The following is a 9,376-nucleotide window of genomic DNA, read 5'->3' as shown; positions in this document are numbered from 1 at the left end:
TTGTGCTAGCTTGTGTTAATATCCCATTAAAATAAGGGTGCTTTGACAAATGTTTTGATTCTTTTTCGATTTCATCAGCTTGTTTTTTGAGACATCTTCAAATGGTTGTGAAGGATGCCTATAGTTTTTTTTTGCTGGAATAGTCCATATTGATACTACACATGTTGGAAGTCTGGGAGGTAATTCATCCATGATTGGTCAGTGAAGTGTGTATTTTTGGTGTTCGACTTAAAACATGATGTATGAATCCAATGGGCAAATTCTTACCAGTCCTTTACTTCAAGAAACAGTGTACGAACAAATTTTGCGCAGAAAGCTTTTGAATCCATTGACAGAAGATTTGTAGTTGGCTTGATTGCATAATTGTAATGAATAAGTCATTGGACAGTATAAAAACATGCTCTTAAATTCTTCTTTCAGCGATAATCTCCACAATACATGTCATACCTTCTGGTCATGTTTATGTTTAGCTCTAGAAAGTACAGAATTGTGTATATACATACGAGATGATGTTGTGGGGTTTCCTTGGTGCAACTGGAAGTGGGTTATCTGCTTTTGCGTAGGAGAGGAAGACCATTGGGTAAGGCACCTAAAAAGTTTAATGGATACAAAAGATCTTTCATGTGCAGCTATATAGTGGTTCAAAGGTACGGTCAAAGCGAGATAAGGCTCGGATTGAGTTTACTGTTTTTTTCTAGTTATTTACTTATTGGACCATGTCTTGGCTTGGGGTCTTACTGGGGCTATGGGAGTTGCTAGTTAAGTTTGAAAAGAATTAGCTTTGTTAGTCGATAGACTATTACTAGAATTTGCAATAATATCCCATAAAAAGAGGAGGTGCTTTAACAGGAATTTTGAATCTTTCTTAGTGTTTCGTAGCTTGTATCTTGCGACATCTTGTGAAGTAGGCCTCGAGTTTGGCTTATAGTTGATATCACCCCTTTTTATTGGCATATCTTGATGTTATGCTGTTTAAAGGCAAGGAAGAAAGATGATTTACTACGATATTTGATGGGTTTAGTGCATTATAGGTTGCAAAATGTGCGTTGTATGAATTCAACATGCAACACCTCACCAATTTTTGATGCATGAATAAAGTTTTCTTTGAAGGTTCTAGAACAAATTAACAATGGGTTTGTTGGTGGGGTGCCTAATGGACATAATGAAAGCATTGTTTGCACTATGTTGAATGCAAGCAATGAAATTATGTTATACTAGCAATTTATTGGAAAATGTAAAGGTGGTAAAGATTTGGTAGTTGTAATCTCAACTGTGTCACATATGTATGATGTATAATGTTGGATCAAGTTTGCTTGACAAAAGTAGTTTGGCTTCACTACATGATTATGTAGATCTCTAATGTCGTGAGAAGCGTCACTACATTTTTCTAGCCATTGAGGTTTTATCCCTTGAAATCCAAGTGGGCCAATAAATTGCAACTAGGTATGTTGGTGGGATTTTGTTTCAAGAAAGCACTTGCTACTTGAAGAAAATTGAATATTGTCATACTAGAATTGAGTATACGTGAAAGTAGATCAGTCTCTGTTTTTGGTATCAAGATAAGACCTGGATCCTTGAGTCATGTGGAAGGTTTTGTGCAAGTCATATATTAGGGTTTGAGTTAGCACCTTACACGTCTTTTGGCAATTTTAACCAAGTGTATGCTCGATAGTGGTTTAGTAAAATTATGGTGCCTATTTCTCAGACTTACATTCATTTGCAAAAGTAACTACCTTATTTATGGGAGCTTGTTGTCAGATTTCCTTTGTGCATCTTGAAGTGAGCCATCTAGTTTCTCAAAGTGAGAAAGACTACTTGCTAGGTGGTTGAGTGAGGGGAGGCCAAAACTCTTTCATGTGTAACCTTTTGTGGCAACTTCAAAACCATGATCAATTAGAGACAAAGCTCCCACTACGTTCACTATTTTTTTCTGAGAGATTTGCCTATTGAACTAATGTTTTGGCTAGTGGCCCTGTTAGGACCGTTCGGGTTGCTCATGAAGTTTGAACAAGTCAAGTTTGTGGGTAACTAGACTATTGCTAGATTTTGCTATAAAACTCCTAAAAAAAAAAGGTGCTTTGATATGTGTTTTGGTTCTTTTCTAGCCTTTTAAAGAATCTTTAAGTGCTTGTAAGCAGACCTAGAGTTTGGCTAAGAATTTAATCCTTTCTCCCCTTTTTTTGGTATAATTGTTTAATATTATGCCAATTACAGTTGATACAAAAGATCATTTCATACAAGAGTTGATGGGTTTGGAGTGTCTTGGATGATACTAATGTGCAAAATTTCACTAGTGCTTGACAAATAAACACGATGCATGAAAAAAATTTGCTTGGAGGTTTCCAAAATTGACAATGGGTTTTGTTGTTGGTTTGATTACATTAGTTGTACAAAATCAAAGTTGTAGGTGCTTGAAATTGATTCATCTCTAGCTAGTGGACACTATGAAGACATTCTTTGCACTCATTTTATGCAAGTAGTGAGGTTATGTTATAAGGAAATTTGGATGGAGAGGGTTGCTAAAGGTCACACAGATTCTTGGCAATTGTAATGTCAAAATAAATGTCTCAAATGGTTTCTACATACATGGTGTACATAGTTGAAGCATACTCTTCCATATATGATTCAAGTTTCTTGACAAGAGTACTTTGGCTTCACTAGATGATTTCATACATGTCTAACCTGGTGATATGCATTGGTAACATTTTTCACTCAATTATTGCCATCTAGTAAGGTTTTTGCCATGGAAACCCAAATGGGCCCTTGAATTTTGATTGGGCATGATGGTGTTCTTTGTTTCAAAAATCATGCTAGTTTATAAAAAGTGCATTTTATCATGTTGGAATTGACTATTACTGGAAATAGATTGATCTCCTTTTTTTAATACCAGGTAAAGAGTAGGAACCTTCAAGTCATGTTGATTGTCTTGATCGAACAATTCTGATTCTCTCTTTGCAAGTCATAAAACTTGCTTTTTGAGTTAGTATCTTGCATGTCTTCTTGGGAATTTAGCTATAATGTTGTAATGGTTGTAAAATTGTTTGTGTTAGATGTTAAGTTTTTTTTCTCAATAACAATCTTCACAACACATGCCATACATTCTGGTCCTATGTTCATTTCCAAATGTATTGAATTGCATCATTATGGGACCTACTTGTGAGGTTTCCATGATGGATCTTGAATGGGACATAAAGATTTTGGTTAGGTGAAAAGGACTACTTGCTAGGTTCTTGAGGGAGTGGAGTAGATGCTTCATGTGTATCTTAGGTGTTGGGTTTCAGTTATGGTAAAGGAGAGATAAAGCTTCCAATGTGTTCATTACCTTTTAGTGCGAGATTTGCTTAATGGACCACTACTTTGATCGGAGGACCTAATGGACGATGTAGGTTGCTCATGAAGTTTGAACAATCCAAGTATGTGGGCCAATAGACTAGTGTTAACTTTTGGAATAATACCTCCAACAATTGAAGTTGCTTTCATAGTTGTTCGACATGCTGTTTCTTTATTTCTTCTTGCATTTTGTAGTTGGATCGAAAGTAAAGGTTAGTAGCACTTTTCAATCAAATTTATAACTTAATCAAAAGAGAAATGCTCATGTAATATGATTCTTGACAAAAATTTGGTGTACTTCAGGTAGTAGAGAGGGCTTTGTATGGCACTAGCATGCATAATCTTGCTAGGCCGTGATACATGAACATGATGTATGAATAGATCTGTTTGGAAGGTTTTTGATCAATTTAGAGAGGGTTTGTTGTTAGTTTCTTTGCCTAATTTGTAGTGGATGACTTGTTGTGGGAGTTTGAATCAATTCACCTACAACCAGCCGATGCTCCCAAGCCATTCTTTGCATATTTGTGAATCTAGGCATTGAAGAAATCTTATGAAGAGAATTCAATGAAGAAGGTTGTTGAAGGCCACAAAGATTAACTTTAAAGGCATAGTTTTGCCTATGTGTGGTTCAAGTTTACTTGATAAAAGTAGTCTTGATTGTTGCTTACTTGAAAAGAATCACTATTTACCACCACAATTTTCTTTCTGAATTGATCACATTTTTGCCATGGAAATCCAAGCATGGGTGGCTAGAGTATTGCTAGCTCTTGACATCATTTCTCTTAACGCTAGGTTTGTGTTTGAGCCATTTAAGTGGCTTGGTACCTCATTCTAGAAAATTTGGCTTTAGGACTACCTAATTTTCATAAAACCATGAACATAGGATATCAATGAGACCCTATCACATAGAGGAACATCATTTATCCCAAAGAAGTGCAAAATTAAAAATATTTTTTATAAAAATAGTAAAAAACCAGTAAAATAGCTTTAAAAATTTGATAGCATGCGTGTTGACAATCTTTTCCTAAAAATAACATATACATAAATTCTTATTGTATACATGTCCAAGTATTTTTAAAAAACGTTTCAATGTGCTTTGGAGATTTTTAAAGGGTTTACATGGGATATCAAAACTTTTGTGCAAGTTTTGTTCGATTTACCTAAAAAGATGGCCCTTGGAAAATACTAAATTTATATTGAATTATTTCTTTCTATTTTTCTACATGCCTTGAGCACAAATCCCTGAAAGGTTTTGTTGAGGTTTTCTATGGTTTATGAGAACAAGAATTTACACAAAGGTTACTTATAAGCACTTAAGTGGCTTACAGTCACACATCTCTAGTGTTAACAAATAAAGGTGCTCTGCTAGGTGATATGACTACTATCAAGGTTTCTTTTGCTTGTATTTTGAGACATCTTCATTGGCATAACTCCTTGGATTTCTATGGCAAAAATCTTACTAGTCGAAGACAAAAGGTCATGCTCACAAGTGTTAGTGATGCTTTCTAACTCATGAGGAATCTTTTCAACAACATGTGAAGCCAAACTACTTTACTCATGTAAACTTGAACAATCCATAGGAAGTCAAATAGATATAGTTTAGAGTATGATAACATTTAAGCTAATTTTGTTGCTATTACAACTTCTAAGAGTCTTTGGTCTTAAATTTCTTTTAGGAACTTCAGTGCCTACATTTAGTATAATGCAAACAATGGCTTGATAGCGTCGACTAGTGGAGGTGAATCTTTTCAAACCCCACAACAATTTATGCGCTACATATTAAGTAATCAAGCCAACAACACTAATTGTCCATTGATTGGAAACCCTTGTAAATAGTTTTGTTTATACATCGAGTGCTCATATGTCACTATTTTTCACATTGGATTCATGCAAATCCCTCTTTACTACTTGAATTACATCCAATCCTATCAAATCTAGTATTACATGAGCATTTTCTTCTATTCTAGCACTTGCGTAGATTTGAGATGAAAAATCTACATGAAAAGGATTGATGACATTTATTCTAGGTCTAGCTCACAAGAACTTAAATATGTCTTAAATTACAAGCAAAATAATAAGAAAAAGTCAAATGCCTATCAAAATACCTTTTCTTCTTAGGGGTATTATTGGAAAAGCTAGCAAAAATTAACTCACGTAGAAACTTCACTTGTTCAAACTTGATGAGCAACCCGCCTAGCCCCATCACAACCCCTATCCAAAGTAGTGGAACAATAAGCAAATAAAGAATAGTTGACATAGTGTTAGCTTTGTGTCTACTTGACCATAGCTTTGATACCACCACATAAGGCATACAAGACATAGCTTTTGTACCCACAAACCCAAGTGTATAGTCTTCATCACGTAACCAAACACTAGATGAACCATTATAAGATGCCTCATTTGATGACTTGAAAAAGCCATAAAAAATTTTGCACTAGATCATCAACATCAAGATCATTGTATTTTTCGATATAGTAAACTCTAGCATGACAACATCCATCTTTTCAACAAACAAGTGCTTTATTTAAAAAGAATCCCTCCAACATACCCAATTACAACTCAAGGTACCGTTTGTATTTGGAGTTCTAAAGTATTTGAGTTATAATTACCACCCCACCCCCCGCGCCCTCCCTCTCCTCTTCACACATGACTATTGTCTTATTGAGTTGTGCAACTTGTGTACTATCAACTCATGTATGTATTAATAGAATGCAGAAGAGATATATGAATCAAATAGGAAATTGTGTTCTTAGAAATTTTAAATCTTGCATAAAACGTCATATATATATATATATATGACTTCTTATACCATCTCAAGGGTCAAGTATCTGTTATGACACTAGCTTTTCCATTTAACTAGCTTGAGCTATAGTTGCTTGGCACTTCATTCTATGAAATCTAGATATAAGGCTTGATTTTCTGCAAGGAACCAAGAACACAAGATGTCACTAATGTCTTATGACAAAGAGGAACCACCTGTTGCAAAAATACGAAAAAGAAAAATTAGGATTTAACAAAAAGTCATAAAAAGCCACAAAATTGGGCGTTTAAATTTGACAACACGCATTTCTAAAGATGCATTGACAATGTTTCTGCTAAAACTAGTATATGCATGAACTTTCCTTGTGCACATGTCTTAGTATTTTATACAAAATATAATGTGCTATGAAAATATTTAAAGGATCTATACATGAAAGCAAATTTTAATTTTTTTTGTGTTCAATTGTGCTTAAGATAAGACCGTTGAAAAATGGTGTTTTCTTACGAAATTGTTTCTTCGTATTTTTTACCAGCTCCCTACAAGATTTGAGAATAGATCCAAAGAGGTTTTGATGAGGGTTCTTGTGGTTCATGAGAACAAAAGTATACACAAAAGTGGATTTCGTTCACAAAACCCCCGTGTTAATGACTTTACCAGAAGATGGCATTACTTAGTTTATCTTCAAAGAACAAAGGGCAAATATATTTTGAAAAAGCTCGTGGTCTTCATGGTCCTTTTGTAGATCCTATAGGTAATCAATAAGTGATGCTATAATTTTTTTAATGGCTATACGATGCTAGAGCTAGCTAGAACAAAAATATCAAAATGTTTTCAAGTTAGAACAAAAAATAACACATAGTTGGGTCTTTTGTACTATTGAAAAACGGTAAGTGTGCTTATGCAAGGAAGAAATTTCTTTGCAAGTCTTGAAAACTTTGTACCTTACAAGAACACGCCTTCCATTTTTAGGCTAGCTCTAAAGAGCATGGATTGGCTGAAGCTATATGGGAAGAGATGGAGAAGATGTTAACAAGTTTGATGGAGAAATGCATTGCCATTACTATGACCCAATGACGAGAAAAAAAGAGTGATTAATATCATATAAAACCGTGTGGTATGTGATTCAAAGACATTTTTCTTATTGAGTAATGAACTCATCAACGCGATTGTTGGAGACTTTTGGGTATACCTAATCTGGTTATGTGGTTATTCTACAAACACAAGAAAGGATGGTGGAAAGAGTAAGGATGGTGGAAAGAGTTTGCCAAAGCTAATGAATTATGTGTATTGAAAATAGATTAAGAAATACTATAATTGCAAGCCCTTTTTTGAATCATTAGATAAAGTCTAGGATCAAATTTCAACATTCTAGCTGTATAGAGAGAATTTTGTCTCGCCCAATGAGGGAGGGCTACCGTAATGGCTATTGGAGATTTTCCATTTCTCTATCATTTATTTGCATTTTTACAAAGTGATTCAAAATGTGAATATCAAGATTGCATATATCATTTGGCTATTGAATGTCATCAAGATCATCCACACTTCTTTTGATAGTGAGTCTTTTCAAGTATCACTCTCCTTTGCATTTTTCATACCCATATCCCTCCATTCACCAACATTGATATTCTATCGCACTTGGTCATGTCCCTCCATTCAACTACATCACTCTTCTATCTTACTTTTGCTTTGCCCATTTATAAGCCAATTCAAGCCATTCCATGCCCTTTTGTATTCAAGCATAACCCCATCATTTGAACCAACTTTGTAGTCACCATTTGCATTTAGTTTGTTAACAATCTAATCTATGTTTTGATACTTCCATTAGTGTTAATCTCTCTTCCTTATCTGTTGTCATTAACTCACTAACCTCACAATGAATGGTTCATTCACATTTCTGCCATAAAAATTTCTTTCACGTGGTATCGAAGTCAATGGCTTGCACCTAGGCCTACTAATCCATTTTATTTGATCATCTTTAATAGCTTAATTAGTTTCATTTTATCCATTGCATTAGCATTCTAGAAACTTGAAAATCCCTATTGGGCATGAGCATGCTCTACTAACCTTTGGTGATTAGGTGAGGAGAAAGTTAGATTTTCCCTTGCATTTTAGGAGGGTTATTTCCCCCCCTCTACTCTAGCTTGCAAAAGAGCACTCAAGCTCTAACTTTGTGCATCATTAACTCATTTAAATTGCCATGTAAGTTTATGTGTGTGTGCTCTTGTGGGCACTGACAGAGAGACTAAATTCAGATATCCTATTTTGAGGCCTATACACACGAAGGCCCATAGAGTGGCTACCACACTATTAATAGTGTGGAGACATTACGAGGTGTTGAGTTCAAAGCCTTGCAACATTTATTTCAGCCATCGTTCTTCAAAAGAGTGAGCAGTAGTGCTGTGAGGTAGACTTGAAGCCACAACAAGGAGCTCACAAGTCAAGCACCTTAACCATCACACTGAGATCTTTAGCTTGTGGTAAAGCTCCAAAAAAAGATTATTCAAGTTGACATTTGCTACTTTGAATGACCCAAGAGCCATCTCTTGCACACCACACACTGTTCGGCTGCTTGTGCTCTAACTTGCTGCACTGTTTGACCTACTCTGCCCTGACCACCTCTCAACGCCACCCTTGCTACCCATGTGCTAGTTATCAAACCATAACCATAGCCTTAAGAAAATTTCAAATCCATAACCATAACCAAATTCTCAAACCATAGCCATAGCCATAGCCATAGCCATAGCCATAGCCATAGCCATAGCCATAGCCATAGCCATAGCCATAGCCATAGCCATAGCCATAACCATAACCATAACCATAACCATAACCATAACCATAACATGATTTCAAAACCATAACTATAACCAAATTCAAAACCTTAACCATAACCATAACATGATTAAAACCGTAAACATAACCATAACCATAACAATGTTCATAATCATAACCATAACCAAAACCAAAAGTGAACATACAAGAATATATCTAGAACCATGGCCAATGTTTAAAAGTATACATGAACCAAAAACATAGATATAACTAGCTATACATCAACATGTCTCCATGAAAAACATATACATAGAACATACTCATCAAGGTAAGCCCTCCCAATCGACGGGCTCTTGCTCATCCTGAAGCTGCAGGAGAAGAGACGACCATCCATGCTCTAATCCATATTTCTCTTAAAGAACGCTTTATGGCAAGCTCCTATAATATAAACACTTAACCATAAGATAAACATTAGAAAAACATATAACATACGCTATTTAAATAGTGTATGACACT

Source organism: Adiantum capillus-veneris, chromosome 28 (genome assembly GCF_014529385.1).
Source record: "Adiantum capillus-veneris isolate H3 chromosome 28, ASM1452938v2, whole genome shotgun sequence".
Lineage (NCBI taxonomy): Eukaryota > Viridiplantae > Streptophyta > Polypodiopsida > Polypodiales > Pteridaceae > Adiantum > Adiantum capillus-veneris.
The sequence above is the reverse complement of the archived record's forward strand: the minus strand, read 5'-3'. Positions refer to the sequence as shown.